At 38.1% G+C, this 23,311-nt stretch overlaps 1 long non-coding RNA gene across 1 annotated transcript; it reads left to right on the top strand.

The window, feature by feature from the left end:
* The first annotated feature begins 3 nt into the window (after positions 1 to 3).
* Positions 4 to 20,207, top strand: LOC124855114. Its single transcript, XR_007035012.1, has 3 exons — positions 4 to 192; positions 15,005 to 15,181; positions 18,479 to 20,207. It is a non-coding gene; the product is annotated as an uncharacterized LOC124855114 (long non-coding RNA).
* Positions 20,208 to 23,311: the final 3,104 nt, after the last annotated feature.

The following is a 23,311-nucleotide window of genomic DNA, read 5'->3' on the forward strand; positions in this document are numbered from 1 at the left end:
GATATCTCTGTAAAATAATCATTTTTTTAACTAGCGTGGCAGTGAAATCTTTGCTTTGTAGCTAAAGTCAACAGTGACAGAGTTTGAGCTCAAATAAATGCTGTGATGTCTGGAGCCCTTTGCAGAAGAGAGAAGGCAAGCTTCTACAATGGGCTTCTGTGGGGCTTGCCAACAAGCGGCTATTTTGCACAGGTATGAAGCTTTTATTTTCCACAAATTACTGCGTTTTTACTTTGATTATTTTACTTCAACGGGAAAAATAAATCGATGACAAGCTATGTGCATGCATGAGGGGGGCAGAGGCTTTGATATCCCGAACTCATATTAAAAGAGATCTAAAGGATTTCGCAACTGAGTGGTGCAAAGTTGATGAGATCTGCGAGTTTCTGTATCTCTGGCTTACAAGCTGGATGGAGAGATGCCTCTGTGCTGAAAAAATTTTAATATTACAAAATAACATTTAATATTTTCCTGTTAAATAAATATAAATTCGTTAGTAGATGTAGATTCTCTCTTTATTCAAGTGGATTTTTATAAGCCAATGGACATCAGTGCGCTGTAAGCTTGGAAACCGTATGTTTTAAACCAGACAGGATGATTGACTTGAGGATGTCTGCACATGTTCAAGGATATAATGAGACTCAACGTGGACTTGAAGACATGCAGTTTTTTTACAGTGTGCAGGTGATTGATATCAGGTTCCCATGCTCGCATATTTCAGAATACGGAGCTTTCTGCCGCTCGGACAGATCATCTGTCGTGACGCTGCCCCATACTATTATTCGATTGAGCTGTAATGCGTGTTGTTAATGTCATGTTTTAATCTGCCGAAAAAGAAAACAATAAAAAATGCATAAAAATAAAAACTGCAAAAAGAATCCACTCAATCGCGTAAAAGAAACCATCATTAAATAATAATAACAATACTATTATTAATAATAATGATAATAATAATTGTACGCGATTGTTTTTGCGAGAAATAATAATCTTCAACAGACTTTAGAGAATGAAGAGTTCTTCTACAACCCCTCAACCAATATTAAACATTTGCCTCTCAAAGCGGCTTGTACCCCCAGCAACTTCGAAGGTGGGATAACCCCGATCAAGACCCCTTTCCAGCGCGCTCTGAGACCAGGAATTGTCTTTTAGGTTCCCAGCAGATCCAGAGGTAATCTGTTATTGTAGGAGGGAAACAGGCAAAGGAGGCCGAAACATTGCAAATTTATTCTCATCCATATCTTAATTTTGGGTTCAAGCATTTAAGTCAGGGAGGATACCACTTCAGCACCATCACAGTCCAGCACATGGGTTGTTATAGCAACAGAAAAAAGGAGGATGTCCGCGCCTCTTTGTTGTTTAACCCGCTAACCTGATTTCTTTTGCTCAAATTTGCATGTTTCTTAATTAGGGGCCTGCAAATCAGAGCCCCTTTCTCGCTGAGAATGTGCCCAGACTCATCTTTCACAGCCATTTCAGGTTTTGGCTGGAGGAAGGTCCATTCAGTTTTTGCAACCTCTGATAAAGTCTGAATAATTTGGTATTTAGAAGCGATTATGAACACATTTTTCTGGTAATCGCAGTTAAAGATCTTTAAGATAAACTATCCGTGTCGCAACAATGGCCGACAATTACCCATTTTCGTTATGTCTTTTAATTGCCTCTAATTGCCCTAATCTTCCAAAGTGAGACATTCTAATGCCGATAGACGAGTTCAGGCCTCGATGTTCTAAGAATGACTCACATCATAAGCCGAGCATCCACCCATGGGCGTCAGCTCTAATGGGGCTTCCTTACATAGTTTTACAGGCCCAAAGAAGGGGGAACTAGAGCTATAATATATTCTACCATATTTTTGCTACAATGCAACTTTAATAATAATAACAATACAAATATACAGTAAGAAATTTTCGCTTTCACAATCGGACACTTTTCGATTTTTTGTTTATGGTTCTGCTCAGGTTTATTAAATTAGTTATGTCAGGGGGTCGCATGATCTTATGAAGCCCACTCAGTACATCGAGCATTGCCGCACCTACATGGGCTGCAAACGCGCTGAAGCCCGCGGACTGGAACACCCAAGTAGATCTGTCTCCCGGGAGACGGCGGGACACCGGTCCAACAAGCTGTAATTCTGTCTCAGCCTTTTGCAGAGGAGGGACAGTCCACACTAGCCCGACTTAACTCCTCTTTCACCAGAAATACTCCTAATCCCATATCTTAGCAGGGCAAACTATCGTCCCTCAGTATATTAAAGGGACCACAAAGTCAGAACTCCAAGCCACCCATGATTTCACAGCAGGGCGGCCCGTCCCGGTGTGACGCTCCGTGCCCATCACTCCATCCGTTTCTTTTTCTTTCCCCCCCCTTTTTTTTTTGTTGCTCTGCACAAATAGAAACTCACTTTCAACTGGGAAAAATATTTTTAAAGCTATATTTATTAAGAACGTGCATAATACCATACACAAGGCGTGCATTTAGCGTATTTAACTTAACCTATTTCCGGTGCAAATGTTTTTTAACTAAAAATATTTAATGAGCAGTTTTTCATGACAACTGTTGTCAGTGTGTATTTTTTTATTTGTTATTTCAAATTGAGCACACTCCAAAATTCAGGTTCACTGCTATACAAACCTTTAAAATACATAAAACCCCCTGCATGATTGAAGTTGATATCATAAAGACAAAAAGACCCTAAACAAAAAATAGATTCTTTTAGACTGCAGGACAAAATGTACTTATCATTCATAACCCCAGATGTCTATGCACTACTATTAGATTTCATGAAATAAGATATAAAAACAAACATTGAATATTTTGCAGCCTACATAATTTCCTATTCAATAATTGTTTACAACATGCAACAACTGCATTTGGGGCTTCTTTAAGCTTTTACCTCCAATATACAGATTTATAACTGAATTTAGATTTATTAATCATATCCAGTTTTTCTTAAATCATATTCTATTTTTAATAAAGGAAAGTAATAAAACTGTAAATAAAATGCATAAATAAGTCAACAGGTCTTCTTTGGCCTTTTCATATAAAATATAACCCATGTTTTGGACAGTTTTCTGACTTGAAATTATTAACCCTTTTATATTACATTTGCTCTGGGAAGCAAACGTTTTATTTTAGTAATTTTATTATAGCTGGATCATATTTTGATTTCATAGTTTGAAATTTATAACAAAAAGACATTTAATGATATGACAGAAATGTACTTTTGGAGAGTTGATTTCCTGCTCAAAATCATGCAACTTGAAAAATGTATAAAGTTTTTATTGTGACTATTTCTTAAGAAATTTATATACTTTTTATTTTAGTTATCATTCTTTTTATTTTTGTCATTTTTATCAGCTTTAATACCCCACCCCCACCCCCCCCACACCACCACCACCACAAACACACAAACACAAAAAACATTTTACAAAAATCAATGTTAACTTGCCAATATTTTTGTATTTTACTTATTTCTTTTAAAACTTCACAGTTTGGTTTCTTGATTACCAAGTGAATATAATGTGCATTTAAACCCGGTATAGCAATTAGTCAAAATGATAGAAATTAAAAGGTGAATTTGCGAGAAAGAGAGATGCAGAACAAGACAGGGATGGCCTGATGGACAGAGGGAGAATGCGGATGCTAACTGTGATGTGTTCGCACTCAGTTTTGACATGACTCTGTGACATTCCAGTGCAGGACTCCTTCAAGTCCTGAGACAGAAAAAAGAGAAGGGGAGACAGAAAGATCCATCAACAATGCCCATTGAGTACTATGAGGCAACAGCTGGTGGGATATGCAGCGACCTAAAGGCAGTCCATTCAGGCCTGGACGGGGGGGCCTCTCTATACCCTGCAGCTTTTATACTTCTAGAAGTGGATGGATGGTCAGTGTTTATTCTCATCATGCAAACTGAAAAGCAACAGTCTCAAAGAAAGCAGTGAATATCAATCGCTGTTAACCAGATTTCAACTTTGGAATAAGAGCATTCCATTGATGGCGATAAAACCGAGACACCGTCAAAGCTTCTGGGGGGTGGTGGCGTGGGTGGGGTTCTGTTGGGGGTGGGGGTAAATTATCTTCTCAATGCATAAAAGAATCTCGAAAAAACTCAAATAATAAAAGTGTAATCATCCAGGCAGAAAAAAACTATATTGGATGGAGATTAATATGAAGTCGGGCATCAGCTTCTTACCCCTGTTTGACAATTCCACAGGCATTTCCCTTTGGGCCTCGCGCCTGTCTTTGAGATCAAACCTTGCTGGCAGAGCCACCATAAAACGATATGTCAGTCAGGAGTGGTAAATGGATGCCTGCTAGACTGTGATTGATCTGCCCCGGTTTCTTTATTCCCCTCGAGACTCGATACATCCAGGTTTCAGATTCTGCTCTCAAAAGCAGCCGATGAATAGCACCGCATATATATGCCTTTTTCTAAGCCATTTCCACCTGGAGTGGCACATTTAGCAGCACACGGTCATAACATGCAAGCCAAGTTGCTGCAATATTTCCCCATTCCCCACTCCTCAGCTCCTGTTTCAGGAAGTGAAAGCACAGCTTTGTCAACCAATCACATCGAAGGACATCCAACTCATTAAAAGTTAATGAAACCTATAAACGTAGTGCGCCAGTGATTCATTTAAACCCCCAATCCAATCTCCTCTCTCTGCAAAGGCAAACAAGCCTGTGTGCCCCCGGTGCTGTCCTCGGAATAACAAACTACGGAATATTTTGTCCTGCATATGTTCACTCATGCAGACATGTGCACATTGATGGGATATCTTACAATGGGACTTGTCCAATTTAGAAAACAGCTAGGGTGTTGTGCCGATAGGGGTAACTTCGTTAATCTGGAGTTGAAGTTAATGCATTCGCCTGACACTGCACTGCTTGTCAGACACTGCAGCGAAGGATATGCCATTTCGACATTCATGAGAATCACTGACATTCAAATAATGTGCCTATTTTAATACCATACATGAGTGAAAGCCCGATCTGGGTGAAAAAAGCTGTTTATACATCCTCCCATTCATGCAGGGGTCTTGATCCATGCAGCAAGACAAGGCCAAGCCTCTGTGTTCACACCCAACATCACCTATCCATTTCATTCACCTTCACCAGACAGTGAGTATTGCTCTTAATATGATAAAAGCCATCAACGGTAATAAAGATCCACTTTATTGGTGTCAGAATAAAAAAAAAACAACATCCCCAATTGTCTTTGAGAGCTCTATTTCACACAGCTTTGTAGTGGCTCCCTTGGGGGATTCAAATTAAATTCACTCCATGTATGTAGCCACTCTCAGCTCGCTAATGAATTCTCATACCCTGACTTGAATCAAATTAATCCCCAATTTAATCCCGTATAAATGGCTGGGTTATTTATAAAGGGGAGACGGATGCTTGGATGAAGGATTGAGGAAAGCTGGGAGGTGTCTATAGGGCTGTTGAGCAGATTATAGTGAAGGATGAATCCTGTATGTTTTCCCCGACAGCAGAGTAGTCCCCTGATACACACTATTTAACCCTCGCCTGCTTGACGCTGACAGAAACATCTCACCATTTGTCACCCAATATCCTTTCAGATTAAGGAGTCAACCGACAGATTTATTGGTCAGAGCTGTGGCACTCTTATCTTTAAGTGCCAAATAGAAAGATAAAACATGACGGCGTACATCTTGTAGAGCGCAGTCAAATTAGTTGTGGGTTGGTCATTTTAATCATTATGAGTTAGGGCTGATAAAACCCCAAAAAATCTGTTAAGAAAATTTAAATATTACAATAAAAAAATAACTTCTAATACTGAAATATCAGCCTACTGAAATTATGTCAATGTACTGTAGAGTATGTACGTTCAGTACTCGGTTGGGGATTATTTTGCATGAATTACTGCATCAAAGTAGCGTGGCATGGGGGCGATCAGCCTGTGGCTCTGCTGAGGTGTTGAGGAAGTGCAGATTGCTTTAATAGCAGCTTTCAGTTCTTCTGGATTGTTAGGTCCGGTGTCTCTCATCTGCCTCTTGACAATACCTTCTAGATTTCCTTTGAGCTTTAGGTCAGGCGCGTTTCCTGGCCAATCAGGATCAGGGATATCATCATTAAAGCCAGTATTAGTACTTTTGGCTGTTTGGGCAGGTGCCAAGTCGTGATGAAAAATGAAATCAGAATCTCCATAAAGCTTGTCGGCAGAGGGATATTTCCTGGCAGACAGCTGCACTGACTTTTGACTTCATACAACACAGCAAGCAAACACCAGATGACATTACTCCTTAAAATCATCACTGACTATGGAAACTTCACACTGGACCTGAAGCATCATGGATTCTTTGTCTCTCAACTCTTCCATCCAGACTCTGGGAGCTTGATTTGAAAGGCAAAATTTACTTTATCTAAAAAAGAGGACTTTGGACCACAGAGAAACAGTCCAAAAGGCAAATTTTCTGAGAAACTAAATTCTAGGTTTTCATTAGCTGTAAGTCATATTCATCAAATCTAACAGTTGAAATACATCCCTGTTCATGTAATAAACACCATAATGTGTGAACCTTACCATTTTATTGAAATAATGTAACAGTTTTTCTGTGACATTATGACTTACTGAGATATGTTTGTTTTTGTATCACAGGATCACAACCTTGATTTACGGAAGTCAGGTCTCGGAGACTGACAGGAGTATTGTAAAATGGCTTTTTTAAACAAACGGCTTAACACAATGAAGCCCTGTGACAACTGCAAAAGACATTTTTGGATGCAAATATAATGGTCCATTACATTACAAAACCCCTTTGAAAAAAACTTGTTGGCTCAAAGTTCAGTTAATCATATGTGGTTTCAGAGGCTACAACTGTTTGACTGCCATTCCATGTTCAAAACTAAAACATTTATTTCATCACAAAAACGGTGAAAGATAAATCTGACTTGAATTATTTGTTTATTTAAGATTAAAATAATACATTCAAAAGTGTTTGAGATGCCAGACGTTTGCATTTTAACTGTATCAAAAGGATAATTCTGCAAATTAAGCACAAACATATCCAAGCATTAGCTGCTTTAAAATAAATCCAAAGTTAGTCTTTAATCTCCTGCTCCCTTGAGTGCCTTAATACTGAGTCTGGCTATATTTGTTGTTCGGCAAGAATGATAAATTCACCAAAGCTTAGAATGACACTAATAACATTAATTGCATTGTTTTCTTTGGATATTGTAGGAAATTCGGAAGACCTGCGGAACATAAAACTGGAAGAACAGGTTTACTAGTAACAGGCTGTTCTCAGGCACTAATTTGGTTCCTAATTTTTAATTAGCTGGAAGTACAGTAAATATTTCCACTTTTTATTGTCACTTTAGTCAGTGATGACGATAAAGAGCTTAATTATATTTCGTAATTTCCCCAACTGTCTCTTATGGAGATCAATGACTCACATTTGTAGAACTGTTAGTGACTAAATTTGAGGATGTTCTTCAGGTGGAAGTTTTGCTTAATTGCTTGATCACACTCACCATATGGAGTGACCTAATGTGTAGCTTGAAAGCCCTTACAGAAAAATAAAAATCCCAATTTTTATTTGCTTTTATTTAACCTTTATTTCATTTGCGAAAAATCTTAGTTAGAGAAAGAGTTGTTTTTTTTTTCAGTAGGGTCCTGAGCAAGACTGCGCAAATTAGAACAATCTAAGCAATCAGTAGTCCTTTAAAAATGCTCAAGAGACACAATATTCCATATATATATATATATATATATATATAATTTTGCTGGTCATTTTGCAAGTAATTCCAGAATATAATATGATTGTAGGTCTCTAACTCTGATAAATCAAAATCCACTAGTGCATCAGTGTGCCTGGAGAAAAAAATGGCCCATCCAACCTACGCATATACCAGACAACAATGTGTTCATCTTGTACGATTTTTTCTGAATCTCACAGTTCCATGACAAATAGTTTTCAAAATATTAGTCTTATCTCCATCATCCAATAGAGACATAAATGCGAGAGAAATTTCTGAGAGATTTTTCAGTGTCTATGTAAATCCAGTAATGCTGGAGCGGCAGCTCTATGTTCTGCTGTTCCTCAAGACTATGAGCCCTGATCTTTTCTTACTTTTTGTACTTCAATTGGGGGAGATTATAAGGTGCTATAATAATATCATTAATTATCATCTGAATGCTGATGATATCCAGCTGTAATGCCTACTGTCATTAAGCGCCCGACATACATCTAGAATCGGCCAAATGATAAATTTCTCCAGCTCAACACAAATTAACCAGAAACCCTGATCATTGCCCCAGTAACAGGACTCATGTTACTGGGGCAATGCATTGCCCCAGTAACACGACTCATGTTATTAAGCAACATCTCCATGTTAAAAGGCTCGTCATTATACTTGAGTAACATTATACTTGCTGTTTTGACAGCTTAATGTAACTTGAGAGTCAAACAGCTGATTTGAAATAGTTTTTATTATTTATGGAGCTTGTCTAAACTTCTAAACTCAGACTACTGGGTGAATCAGGTCATGTCAGAAAAGGCAGCTTTGTCTTTTAGGGTTCCCCAAGGCACTGTTCTGGGCCCTGTTCTTTTCTCACTTTATGTACTTCCACTGGATGAGAATGTAAAACATAATAATGTCCATTATCATGTCTATGCTAATCATATCCAGCTTTACTGTTCTTCCCGGGTGTCTAAGCTTCTTAAATTGTCTAGTTGTAATTGAAGAAGTGGTTAAATGACAGTTTTGTCCAGTTAAACACAGATAAGACACAAACTTTGATCATTACCCCTGATAATATGATTGTTTTAATCAACAAACATCTCAAGTAGTATAAACTCCTCTGTACAGTTGAGCTTTCGAAACTGAGAGGTTTTCAACAGCTTCTTGTCACTTTGAACTTCATTCCAAGCAATTAATCTGAAATATATCTAAACTTAGACTGCTGGTGTCAAGAGCTGGACTGTAGATAATGATCCATACTTTTTTGTTTCGACTGACCCGGATTATTGTGATAGTCTTTTTAGCTAGTTTAACAAATAAATGTTAGATAACCTAAAGATTGCTCAAAAAACAATTTCTAGAATCATAACTGGTACAAATAAAAGGGTCAGTCACATCAGTCACATGGTATGGCTGCCTCGTGCGGTTTCGAACGTCACCACATGCGTCATCAACACCAGCCTCGATTTGAGCTTCACAAAAATCTCCCTGGACTACTCAACACAAGTTTCAAAGCCTTGAAACAGAAGACATTAGCTCTTGGATCTTCAAACCAAAGTTTGCTAATGGTCCCACTCACTTGTTCAACATGTGGGACCGTACCTTTCGAAACTGTAGCACCAAAACTTTAGAATGCACCTCCTCTATATTTTTGCTGCAGAGACTACTGACTCTGGCAGCTGAATGCTCATTTATATGGACGAGCCTCCAGTTATATCCTCAACTTTAATGTTTCCTGCTCTGCATTATACTCTATGATGTTTGATATGTACTGTGTAGCACTTCTTACTTTTAGACCTGAAAAGAAAACAGGAATTAATTCTTTTCAGTTTGAGCTTTTTTTTATTATCAACATCTGAATTTGAGACATGACAGACAGAGAATTATTAAGAAGAAAGCCCAAATATTTGTACTGAGAGACACACTCCATCTGCGAATAGTGAACAGTGGTGATGAGCGGCAGGTTAAGTGACTCAGATTCCTTCTTAGAATTTGATTGGACAGTATTAAAAGCCAACTGCAGCTCAGCGAGAGCCAGGTTGGATGTGAATGCTGAGATATACATTACTGTATCATCAGCATAAAAATTACCATTTGCAGTGGGGACATTACTGCCAACGTTATTCATTTGCAGGATGAAAGGGACTGATCCTAAGACAGACAATAAATGATATACTGTGTTTAGTTATAATTTAACCATTAGCATGGGAGGGATATAAGGACGGCAGACGGTTGTGAAGTCCATTTGGCCATTGAGGGAAAATTTAAGAGCCTTTAAAGGCTCGTCCACCAAATGTCTGAACATCTATGGTTTATTGAGGCATCTGTAAGCCGACAGACTTTATTGCCAGGGTTGGCTCGTGCACCTATCATCCTGGAATAGAAGAAAACACACCCACACTAAAAGTTTGCTGTTTGCCTTCGCTTTACCAAATCCTTAACAGCCACGCTGTAGCCACTCACCATTCACACCATTGTGCTGTCAACAACAACTAAACGCATCATGTGTGTGGCAGGAAATCAACCCGGTATGTATCCAGCACCAAATGTTTAGCGACTCCTAAGAAAAAAGAAAAAAAAAGGATAGACAATGGGGGCTACTGCATAATTTGGTAGAGAACATTTTACCAAAGATTTGGTAATAAAAAAAAAACCCTGCCAGCATTGGCCCTGAGGCTTAAAGCAATTAATTCAGGATCCTGACATAAACTCTCCAATCCTTTGACAGCTTGGAGACGAAATAAAAATGCTAGTTCTCCTGGGAACGGCAGGAGATAGCTGGCTCTTTTCTGGACTGTTTGCTCACTGGTCCTGAGAGCAATCTTCCCCAGTCAGAATGAAATGCAAGGACACAAACAATGTACCGGCGAGAGAATAGGAGATGGGGAATGAACAGTTTGGACTATTTGCTTAGCAGAAGGGCAGCCACAATGGCCGGCCCATGGCTTTCCCATGCATCAAGCCTCTTAGTCGTAGGCCTCCCTTTGTTGCCTGGTTTCTTCTTCTCTGGCCAGATAAGGGCCCAGCTGCCCTATAGTTTTAATTCCCATTGTATGCCATACTGTATGGTCATTTATCTGTCTACGTTTTGCCTGTTGTGGTGGGTGTTGTCTAATTGAACAGGTTATCGTATGTGTATCTCTGTTGGCTGCATGTGTGCTCGTTTAGAGGTTGAATTGCTCCCACTTTGCCATTAAAGGCAAGGTTTAGGCCGGGGAGGCGGGGGGATAAGGCCTGACCTTTCTCTACGTCTTGGAGAGGAAAGCACAAGTCAAGAACAGAGTGGAATAAAAATGCTGAGTTTTAATTTTAATCAGTTTAACCCCATAAAGCCAAACATATTATTTTTTATATCCATTCCTGAGACCTGTGTCTCTTTAACAAAGTTACTACTTTCTTCAAATACCCTTTGGATTAAAGCAAAGATGTTACTTAATACATTTTTATCTTTTTTGGTTATGATAATTGTATAAAACATAATGTATGAATTATGATAAAAAAGGACGAAAACCAAGCATCCAAAATAAATTCCAATTTTAAAAATCTGTGTTTTGGGCTTTAAAATGTTAAACCGCATTCATCATGTTTAGAGAGAATGAGGTTACTGAGCAACAGAAACAACTTTATTAAAAGGGTAGAGATGTCAGGAATACTTTTATCAACAACAATTTTTTTGTTCTTTTAGGGTTAAGGGCGCCATCATCTTCATAATGCATGCAAAATCTTCTTGGCTATGACAATAAAATGACCTTATAAACCTAAGGTATTGATTATGCTGCAACAACATAAAAACAGGGGAAACCAGGCAATTTATTTATTAAACAAAATGTTTTGTTAAATGGATTCCAAAAACAAATACGTTTTTAGAAATCTTCATTTTCTGTCATTTGTATCATGTAACAGGCTTTAAGGGTTAAACAGCGTTTAGCGTTTTTAACGAGGGTCAGTAAATTCTTAACTTAGAAATGATTTAAAAAACGATACTTTGGTGTTCAAAGTTTAATGGTGCTGTGTGGTTTTTAATGCATACAAAATATTTGAATTATGATGCTTATAGAGAGCAAAATATTAACATATTGATTATGATACAAAAATAAGAAAAAAACGTGTCAGGTTTAACAAAGAAAAAAAATCATTAAATGTTAAACGTTTACAAAAATTTGAATTTTGTAACTGTTACTTCTTACATCTGGATTTACCGGGTTAACCATGTTCTTTCAAAAAGAAAGAAACATTTATAGTTAGACAAACCCTGAGTGTGGAGTCTTCTTGAGACCTTTCCAGTTAAAAGAAGAAATGCTTGGAGGGCTAATGTGAAAAAATAAGTGTCCTCTGGTTGGTTGGCTGGTTTGCATTTACATTCAACTGTTCTCTGTCGAATGCGTATTCCCACTCAATCCGTGTAATGCCGTCTGCGTGGCAGGAAGTGGAAGCGCCTGCTTCTGAGGACAGGGATGTGGAGAATGAAATAAGAAAAGGAAAGGATCGCAAACAAACAAATAAAAAAAGAGAAGCGGTGAAATGCATAGGAGGATCAATACGCATAAAACGGTGGAGCGTATTCAAGCATGTGACCAGACACTTGCCAAAATACAAACACACGGAGAGGCCCATCCCCCTCTTTAAAGGTTGTGGTGTCAGGACCCCTTGGGTGGTCAGACTGAGGATGATTTCGACACAATATGATGCTGTGAAGCAGCGCTTTGAAAAAAAAAAAGATGTTCACTGCCTGTTTTTACTGTCACATTTGTATAAAGCTCATATATTGTGTAAGCTTCTTTTTTTCCGTGGGGTTAAAATGTATTTGAAGAGAGTGATGATCTGTGGTTACAAAAAGCCTTTTATACTCACAGACGCAGCATGAAAACTGTTCTTTTTTTCGCCAGCGTGAAAATACGACTCATAATGACTCCACAATGGTTTATTCTAATGGCTAAGCTCTTAATCTAGCAGATCAGATTTCAAAGTGCCAGAAGCTGTGCCAAGGCAGGTCCCAGGAAGCAAAAACCTTTGTTGGGGGGTGACTGAAATTTTAAATGTGAGACCAGACTTCATTATACCAAAAAAAAAAAAAAAAAAAAGAGGAAAAGATAAAGGTACTACATGCTGCGAAAGCACCCTAAAAAAGCAGCACCATTAGGAAACAGTAAGTGCTCGTTTTCGCATCCGCCTTTGGTGCACCAACAGAGCTTTGCCAGCATGTCAGACCTCAGGTATGGCAAGATAAATAGCTGTCTTATGTGTGCTTGTGAGAGCCAGGCTCCTTGTGGGGTGGTGCTCTCAGCTTCACGCTCCAGCAACGCTGAAATAAAGCTCTGTTCGAGGCATTTCAACACCGCTTAATGTTGTCCGCTGCCGTGTAATTTATGAGCTGAGAGGACTCCGTTTTTAAAGTTAACCGCGACCTACAATCCTCCGGCATTCATGGGTGGAGAAAAGAGCTGCGTGAGTCATAGGAAACTTACAACACCGCTTCAATTACCTGCAACAGTCTGAGCGGTGCCCGTGGTTCTGTCTCTGGTGTTCGGTTCAGTTGCTAAACGTGGAGGTGATGTGACCCAAAGTAATTGGATGTCCAGGCACTTTAACAGGTTAGCTATTTTGTCACCTGTGGGGCAGCGTAGAGGTGGCAGGGTGAGGTGAGGAGCACTGGCTTCTAACCACATGGGTCTCAGTGGGTGGTCAGATGGAAGGAAACACAGACAGACAGAAAGACAGACAGCCAGACAAGCGATTTAAAAATAAAAATAAAAATAATCTTAAAACGGTGGCATGTTCAGATTATTTTATAATTTACAAATTTCAAAGTGTGGGGAATGCAAAGCATGACATACAAAAGTATAATAATTGGTATTTCAGTTTTTTTTCCTATAATTTATATTACAAATCGTGTTTGCCCTTTGCATGCAAACCTATGATTGTACAGCTATGTTTTATGACTGATACCACATAAAGTGAAATTGGACCGCACGTTATTGCCTGAATTGCATGTTACTGCATCATAAACTTAAATACCTGAGTAATTATGCTTTGTTTGCATAATAATCGTTTTAAAAATAGCAAGAAAAGAGCATAAAATACAATTTACCAGCATTTAATAATAACTGCTAAATCAAACATGTGGTTCAATTTGTTTTACTTGAGTAATTTGGAAAATAAGCATTTAAATATTATTGCTTGTTTAAAGGAAGTATGAAAACAATTAATTTTATTTTACAATTTAGTTACTCAATAAAAATGTAAATTTACAGTGTTTCATTAAGTAAACACTTTTAAGTACTCGGTTAAAAATTTAACCAGTGTGAGGATCATTGCTTTGGTCCAGGGCAGGGTTAATATAACCACTGGTTATTGTGACCCAGTTTAGATGTTATTTATACACTGCTCTAAGGTCAATAGATTGAAAGGATTTACTTTGAGACATTCTTTTAATAAACAATTTTGACTGTGCTTACCAAAAAAGGTTTGAAAGTAGGTAAGGTTCATTCAGTAATTGTGTATTTAAAAAAAAAAAAAATTTGATTTCATTTAATTGAATTGTAATCTTTTTTGATATGTATTGAGTGATTTAGAGTACCATATATTTTAGCAAAGGTGTAAGAAGGTTGTAGTAATAAATAAAAATAAATAAATAAATAAAACACAAAAAATGATTTCCTTTTATTTGCATATCAGTTTTTGAGCTGATTTTTCAGTTTTTCCTTTATATAATTACTACAAAAAATTTTGATCCAGCACACATCTCAACTAGATTCCACTGTACCATCAAATTACCTTTTTAGCAGAGTGTGAATGTCAACACCCTGTAAACACCTTTGACACACATGCTTGAATGCGACAAGCGGGTTAACTAAACATTCCTGGGTGTTCTCTGTAAAGGTCCACCACTCTTCCACAGGGCTGCATTGACCCATCTCACTTTCCAAGCGCCACTTGAGAAACAAGCTATAAAACAGTTTTTCTTCTAATTTTCCTTTGTGTATTTTAAATGAATGAAGAAATACTAAGATCTATTAAATGTGTAATACTTTTCTGGTTGAATAGTTGACATATGATGCAGCTTTTTGACCCTCTCTCTGTTAATGTGGTTTTAAACAGGAACAGAAAAAAGTGCTACAAGGATTTGTGAATTTGGGAGTATAATTCCGGCCCAGAGCTTATCTGCACACCCAGACTATTTGAGTGTTTTGAGATGCGGGCTCCCCGAGGACGGATCGAAGGCGTCCTAGTAGAACTGCACATCAAATAAATAGGAGGATGAGATTTATATGGAGGCTGTGTCTCTGTCAAACAGGGCGCTGCTGACTGAAGTGATCCCCACGGGCCGAGCGGAGGAGAGGAGGGAGAGGAAGCCTCGGAGGGAAAAGGGATAGGTTTGGAGGAGCCTCGTTGATGCACTCACGCTCACACAAACTCAAACACAATGTCCCCTCTCAGTCCTGGTCTGTGACCGGCCCGTGGCATTGCCCAGGTATTTCAGCTATGTTTGCCAAGCCATTCATCAGCAATGCTCCTTCCTTCTTGAAACAGGAACTTTTGTTTGAAACATGCACTTGTTCAGTCCATCATTTGACTCAGTTTAATTGAAATCATTTCCTTAAAACTGAGACAGAGGATTTATTAGTTTCACTCTTTTTTTGTTTTTCATTATTTTCCTCCTATTTCAGGTTCCACATGGCAAGTGTGCACATCAAGGCTAGTTAGTACAGTTTAGAGATATTGGTGGCCCTTATCGCTGGTGACCAGGGTTAGCAAATAAACACACTGCAGAGAAGTTGAGCTTCATGGAAGCAGGGAAAGATTTATAGCTGCATGACGCTCTCACATGACAAAGAAGTCCATTTTTATTTTCTGGATAAGCGCTTGCATCAAGTTGAAACACATTGAAAGAAAATGTTGGATGACTGAAAGGTGCAATTTGTCATTTAAATGATTCCTAAATAAATAACAAATACCAGAAACCAACATAATTCATGCATATCATGAGATTTAAGTGAATTTCTTCGGGTGATTTAAGCACAAACCTTCACTGTCTTTGGCCAGGGTTAACCAACTATCATCTTAAAAGGAACTAATGTGTGGACTGGTATGTTTACTAAAGCACCCAAAGTTTGTTAGCTTGATCATTACTTCATTCCCTAAAACACAACCTTCATTTATCTTTTGCCTTCCACTCAGTGAGTGAGAGAGAGCAGATCACTAAAAGTGCCACGTTAATGATTGACTTCTGGTGCACCGAGCATCCTGGATTGAGTGGCCACTTTGCCTGCACTTGTGCTGCATTTTCAGCCGTAAATGTTTGTGGTCTCACTATCCTCTTCAGGTCCCCTATAGTATTATTAGCACTGAAGGGGAGGTTAGGATGGGGTCGTGACAAAATTTCAATAAAGAACCATTGGCATGCTGAGGTAAATGGAAGATAAGAGTCTGTCTCTGACCCTTTTAGTGTTTTATATGAATGTGGCTGAGCAAACCCAATCTCCCCCCTTCCAGATAAATCTGGCCCTGCTTTGTGAAAGCAAGTTCATGCATTTGTATTACTCCCTTGCGCCAAAGTCCACTTTGAGAAACTTTAAATGTGTCCCAGATGTCTCATTCACGGTTCAAGATGAAGGGCAAACTGAGATTAGGAGATGTTAATTAATTTTATGGTCTTTCTATTTTTATTGCCATCCTGCCAATCAGTGACAATGCCATAATTTTAATTTTCTTTTCATCCACTTTTCATCTTCAACTGTAATGAGTGTTGCTTAAAGGAATAGTTCAGAACAGATGAAGCAATACAGGAAAGTCTAATTAGATTTAGTTTGAAGCACTGTGGACTTAAAGTGCCATACTTTTGCTGAGTTGATGGATGACAACTCACTAAAAATCTGCATATCTTGAAACCAGGTGATTGTTTCAGTGTAGATGTCGGACGTTTGATTAGGTTTTTTTCATTTTTCCTTCTGCTAATGATGTTAACGAAAAAACCTTTTTATGTAAAATTCTGTTAAAATGTTACAAGCAGCTAATACCTAACTGCAGTAGATAACTCTATTAACGTCTTCATTTACTGTAAAACCAGATTAGCTGGTCCTAGATGCTAACGTTTACTGCTAGTAGGACAGGTACCATGACCAGTACAGACTTCATCTGTCTTAAAGCAACTAGGATCTCAAAAATATCATTGCAGTTTATGCCTACTCCATTTTATTAACCATTAAACAGTTTTTTACATCTGAATTTGGTAGTTGATTACACAGAAGCAGATGATTAGTTGCACAGGAAATGGAAGTAGGGTGTGGTGCACAACCAATGGTCTTCCTGTGTGAAACATGTACCAGGAGAGGAAATATAAATCATTTATGGTCAGAGTAATGCAGCATAAAAATTGCATGAAATGCTAAAATATTATAAGGTTTAATTTGCAGATTTTTAAAAGGGATTAAATTAATTTGAACATTTTCAATGAATTTAACTTAATTCACTGCATTTTTATCATTTTTGTCACAATAAGCCAAGCCTTTTGATTCAAATACATTTTGTTTAATGACTGAATTAATAAACTGAAATGTGAACTTCAGCAGTCATGGCAGATACATATACTTATTTTAGCTCTGAACCCCCTCATCGGCACTTTTTTGAGCTGGCTACAGCATCTGCCTGTACCAGGACTGTAGCTGCTAACAGTTTTAAATAAAACAAAATGCATCCAACAAGGCAAGCAATGTGGTCTCATCTTCCATCACTGTTTACCAGTCACTCTGGTGCACATTGTGCTACTCAATGTATCATGTGCATGTTCTTCCTGGTTGGCAAACTAGTATCATTCCCACCACCTATAGGGCTGGGGTATTTCATCAGTGCTACTGGTCCGTCAGAAACAAGGGAACTGAATAGGGTGGAAGTAACTTATTATTTTTTGTTTTGTATGTGTTATTTTTTCTGTGATTGATCATTCAAAATTAACATGTTAATATCCCAGCCCTAATTATTGCGCTGGCTTACATTTCAGGCAGCTACTCTGACCAAAAATGCTTCACAAGATCCATTTGCAGCATGTGTTTTACATGGGAAGATAAATGTAGGTGCACCATCTCCTAATCCAATTTCCTGCATAAATACTAATGAGCTTCATTACAAAAACCTGTTCAATACAAAAATAATAACGCTTAAAGGTTTACAAAGTAGCATTTGCTTAAGCCATTTAAACGTTTTTGAGATTTAAGTTGCTTGGACCAACTGATCTGGATTTATACTAAATGAAGACATTTACAGTTATAGACAGGTAAGACATTACCTGCTTCTAACCTTTCAACAGAAATATACATTAAAATAGTTAATTACCTCTTTCAATTTTTTTGGTTCTGCAATCTTGTTGACAGAGGTAGGAATTATAAATAGAAAGTGAACTGAATTTCATAACATCAAGCAACTACACTGTAGCAATCATATCAAGATACTACAAAGCTTAGGAGCTTTATCATCTATAAGCTCAACTATGTCACTCTCAGCTGACAATGTTTAAATAGATCCAGTTTATCTCCCTTCAGTTATTGCTGCATCATGGTTTAAGTTTTGCAAACTTTTTGTGCAAAATGTATGTTTGAAAAAATCTGAGAGACAAGACTAACCACTCCTTAGAAATTAGTAAGGCTTAGGCTAACGGAAATTCAAAATGTCAATAGTTGTGTGTTTTAGCACCTCAATTTCAACTTTTTGTTTATTAAAAAACAGTAAAAGCACTGTAATGTCACATTATCTCTGTTCTTTCCGCCCTCTACAGATGTTCATGGATGTTCATGTGAGCGGACACTTCCTACACTCCTTACTTTCATCTCCCTGCATCATTCGAGCTGAAAGCTCCTTCCTGTCGATGTACTTGGCTATATTTGCGTCTGACCTGTCTGCCATATGTAATATCAAAGCCTCTGTCAGCATGGAGTTGAATGGGAACAAAAGAGAGGCCTCCATTAATGATTAACTGTTCTAAAAGCCCCGGCTTTTGTATTCCCATGGTGCCCAGGCTATCTGGCCACCATGTGACATGCTCACAGCATTTTTCGAGCAGATTGGGGGAAAGCTAGTGAGCAAACACAGGTGCTTTGGAGCAGCGCTGCCGACGCTGTCAGGGACAACCACAAACAAGAGCAGCTATGCCTGGCTAAATGAATCCCCACCCCTCCCAGCACCATCACCACCTCCTCAACCCCCCGCTCTGTCACCAGCTAACTTGTTTGCTAGCTCCCTATAGCTTTCTCCCTCTGCATGGTCACCGCAAGCCAACCCCCCCCCCCTCCTTCCACAAATGCAACGTCCGCCGCAGCCAGGCTCCAGAACTTCTCACACCCTCCACAGAAACAAACAAATAAAAGTGAAGACGGCCAACCACTTCTTTGAGGTGATGGCATTTGTTGCGGTCATGACTAGTGGGAGAGCAAACAAATTAATGGTGTCCTTGTTTTCACTTTCTAAACTAAACTAAATGTCTTTTACTTCAAGTGTGGCAATACCAATGACCCCAGTGTCAAATGCTGCATAAAGGTTGAACATTCTTGCACTTGAAATGTTGAGAGGAGGCCATAAGAAATTAACCAAGACTTGAGTATAGCTGTACGTAAGTGGAACTAAAATCAAGACCAGTCATTGGTTAAATAAAAGAGTATTTTAGCAGCAAACAATACAAAAGGCATCTGAAGCTCCAAACCTTTTCATCAGAGTGACTCGGGGTGCTGTGTCGCTCGACTTTGATAAGACAATCAGATGATAGGGTGGCGTTATCTTAACATGGCTTTTCCGACTGGGAGACAAATGAACACTGTGTGATAAAGGGAACAAAAGCTTTGCTCTTATTGGCTGGTTCCACTGGGAAAAGGAAAAATTATCAGAGTGGAAAATTCACATTAGGTGCTGGTATTTCATTTTCAATTTGGCACTCAAGCCAGGTCACAGGGACAACTTTATATTTTATCACTTATTATTATATATATATCTATTATCTAATTCTGGATTTTGGGTTTGAAAAATTGCATTTACCTGAACCTTTAAACCAGTTATCAAAGGATAAAGGGGATAAAAGTGCTTCATAAAAGATGATTTACATTAGGAAGAGAGAAAATGAATCTGTAAACATAAAAGTTGCAAAAACAGAGAAAAGACTGGCTGGAAGAGATCAAAAATCAAAGAGAAAGTGAAAATGTCAGAGATGTTGCTTGCATTTGAGACCAATGAGTGCTTACCGTAAAAAGGTGAAATGTGGTTTCATCAGTTTCTGATCAATGAAACATCAATTTTTCTCTGGGTTCTCTGACTTTTACAGCCTATTTCTCAGTGTAAGAAAAAAACGAGTAGGCACAAGGGTTCACTCAAAGTTTTGCTTGCCCATTTCCCCAAGAAATGATTGGAAAAATATCAGTGCCCCCTGGTATGAAATGTTAGCACTTCGTTGGAACTAGAACTAATTAAAAACAAAAAATTTTGTCATGTTCTGCGTGAATAAAATATTTTATTTTTAAGAAAATGTGTTGTGTGTTATTTGACATATAATAGTGTTCCACCCTATTTCCTCCAAAAACACTGGGCATTCATAGACTTTGTGTTACGGTTTTTTAAGGTTGGCCAGATGTTATGTTTAGGAAGCTCTAAAAAATGTGTTGAAAATGTGAAATTTTTGGCAAAAATGTTCAATTCAAAGTTATACTAAACAAAGACATTGAAAAGTCAGGCTTTGTTAGCCTGTTTGACTAACCCAAACCACCTTCCAACCACATGTAGACATCGACAGATGTCTTTATGAAGATGTCTTTTTACCTTATATTTTTCCACCCCTCTTTCATGCTGTTTACACTGAAGGCAACACAGTCTTGAAAAGTGTGGAATCTGACTTGATAAATTTTCTTGATAAGTCTTGATAGGTAAGAAAAAAAATTAAAATTTAGTATGTAGAACTTTAATCCTCATTACATAATAGCAGATAACAATAATATGCATTTCTGAAAATATGGGAATTTTAGAAAGATTTATATTTAAAACGTCAAATTGCCGCATCAATGATGGGATTTTTTTTTCCTAGTTTTGTTGATCAGTTCAGTTTTTGAGTTTACTGGGCCAAAGGTAAATGTATCCTCGTTTAGAAATGTTCAGAAAGGGTCTTTGTACATTTTTTTTGGCCTCTAGAACCCTCTTAGATCATGGTTTACCATTGGTTGACAGCATTGAAAACCATATTTTTAATTTTTTTAAATCAAAAAATAGACATCAAAGATCACAACCTGTGCAGATGCTCAATAAAGCTGTAAAATATCCCTCGAGGGAAGTTCATCTCATTTCTGATTTCCTGGTGATTCCCTGCAGGGATTTAGCTTTTCCTTCTCGTGAGCTTGAGTCTGATCAGAGGAGTTACAAATCCTCCGCTTCAGGAGGTTTGACTGTAACTCACAGGCCTGCGGGCCATGGTACAGAGTTAGGGCCCCAGTATCTCAAGAGGGATTTGAAACATCTTTGTTGCCCTCTCATTGTACAGCGGTGAAAGTCGTCCAGCCCCATTGTCTGTCCAGGCTCTTCTCAGATCTTGGCTGCAGTCAAAAGAAATGTTATCCAGTAATGAGGCAAGACATGAAAGCTATCAGAACACAGTGACATGTTGAAAGGACTCGTTTGATCTTGCCATGCACAATGGTAAAATTTGAAAAGAGCAAATGCGCTTTAAAACGGCAATGCACCGCATTAACCCCTTGTCTTTTGTCAGATCCACACCTAAAACGATGTTTTATTCCTCTCAATGGAAAATGTAGATCATGAGTAATGGCATCCTTGTGGAGCGGAGGATCTTTGTGCTAATTCTGCCTGCTGCCTTTATACATCGGCTGCTCTGTTCAAAGCTTTGTCATATGGGAAACCTAGTTTTTGCGTATTCTTTGTAGTGGCAAATTAAATCTTTCAGTTGGATTTTAATTGGTGATTCCATAAAAGTTCTGGCTTGTAAAGCTGCATCAAAATAAGAAAGCATAAAAAAAAAAAAAACCCAACACCTAACAGCATTTTAGTGGAGCTGAGAGATTACCGAGCAGTCGGCCATGGCTGTCACGGGTCAGTGCAGACTGACTCTGTCTCCAGACTCTGTTAACTAAGTGGGCCAGCTCTATCTCTTCCCATCCACCACAGTCTGTTGACTCCTCAAGGAATGCTAATAAAACTCATCTTCTCTTTTGGGAGGTAGGTCTATAGCGCCAGTTCGGCATTGCTTACTCTCTGCGTTCAATGAAACGGTTGTAGATCGGGTTTGCATGAATGTCAAACTATCATAATTTTCTTAAACCTAAAAGTGTCGCAATCTACCAAATCAGTCAGTCTTGTGAACTCATAATCTATTTGTAGGAATATTTCTTCACCCCTGCAGTGAGCCAAATTTAATAAAAATATTGGAAGCAAGGAGATTTCTGTGTATTTCTGAATAAAAATATAAAAGAATAAGATCAACACAAAATTGAACATTTAAAATTTTACAAGAAAGGTTAAGAGGAACTGGTAATCAATCTAACTATGACTACATTTTATTATTAATCACATTAAGATAGCCTCTTGATTACGCAAAACAGCCTCATAAAATAAAGATCATAAACTGTGATACTAATTCTACAGTACCATTTGCTACTAAAAGAAAGACATTTATGACTAGGGAATTGAATGTTCATAATAAAACTCGTTTATCAAATGTTTATCAGTTTTTCAGGAAGAGAAGAGGGGTTTTGTGGCCTAATGTTGACACTAATTCCTGAATTAATCTCAGAGGGCAAAGCAAAACAAGAAGGATGATATCTAATTCTGAGCCAATTGGACCTGCCATCGTTCATCACCGGAACCACCATTAAAGATAATTGAGCACCTTACTGTGGTCTGAAATTGGGCTGTTGTCTCAATCTCGGAATCCATCAGTCAAGCATTCTCTCAAAATCAAATCAGTCTTGTAAACTCATAATCAACTTCAAGGATAAATTATTTACTTTTGTATTGAGCCATCTTTTTTTATTTTTTTTTTACAAAAGTGAGTTATCCTGGATGTGTGTGGTCCCTGGACAACAATCTTTTGGGTTGGATGTTGGAAAAATCTTTGCACAAACATCTGCCATTTCAGCCTGAAGATTTCTCATACTGGCGGACTGCTGGGTCTGGCCCTGGATTTATGATGTCTTGATGGTTTTTGACTTTGGATTGGAATGGGTTCTGATACAAAATATCCATATCCAAGGAATGGTGGAAAAACAAAAAAAAAAATCTAGCAGGAACTTTAGATAATTTGAGAAAATCATACAATGCAAGCCAAACCTTTTGGTGCAACCAAATCCCGAGGTTTGATCACGCTTCTCTTAAAGCATGGATTGGATGGAAGCATGGAAGGATGTGCAGGTTCTTCCTCACTGACCCACTTGACTCAACCGTCTTCTAGGTAATATGTTCTTTAGCAAATTGTCACAACGGACTGATAAATCATGTGGTGGCAGAATTAGGTAATGGCAGAGATACCCTATATCAGACAGCCATTGAGAAAAAGTGATTCTATTACTTTTCTAAACCACATTGTTTTAGACCTAAAGAGACAAAAAATAAGTTAAGAATGTGA

Source organism: Girardinichthys multiradiatus, chromosome 19 (assembly GCF_021462225.1).
Source record: "Girardinichthys multiradiatus isolate DD_20200921_A chromosome 19, DD_fGirMul_XY1, whole genome shotgun sequence".
Lineage (NCBI taxonomy): Eukaryota > Metazoa > Chordata > Actinopteri > Cyprinodontiformes > Goodeidae > Girardinichthys > Girardinichthys multiradiatus.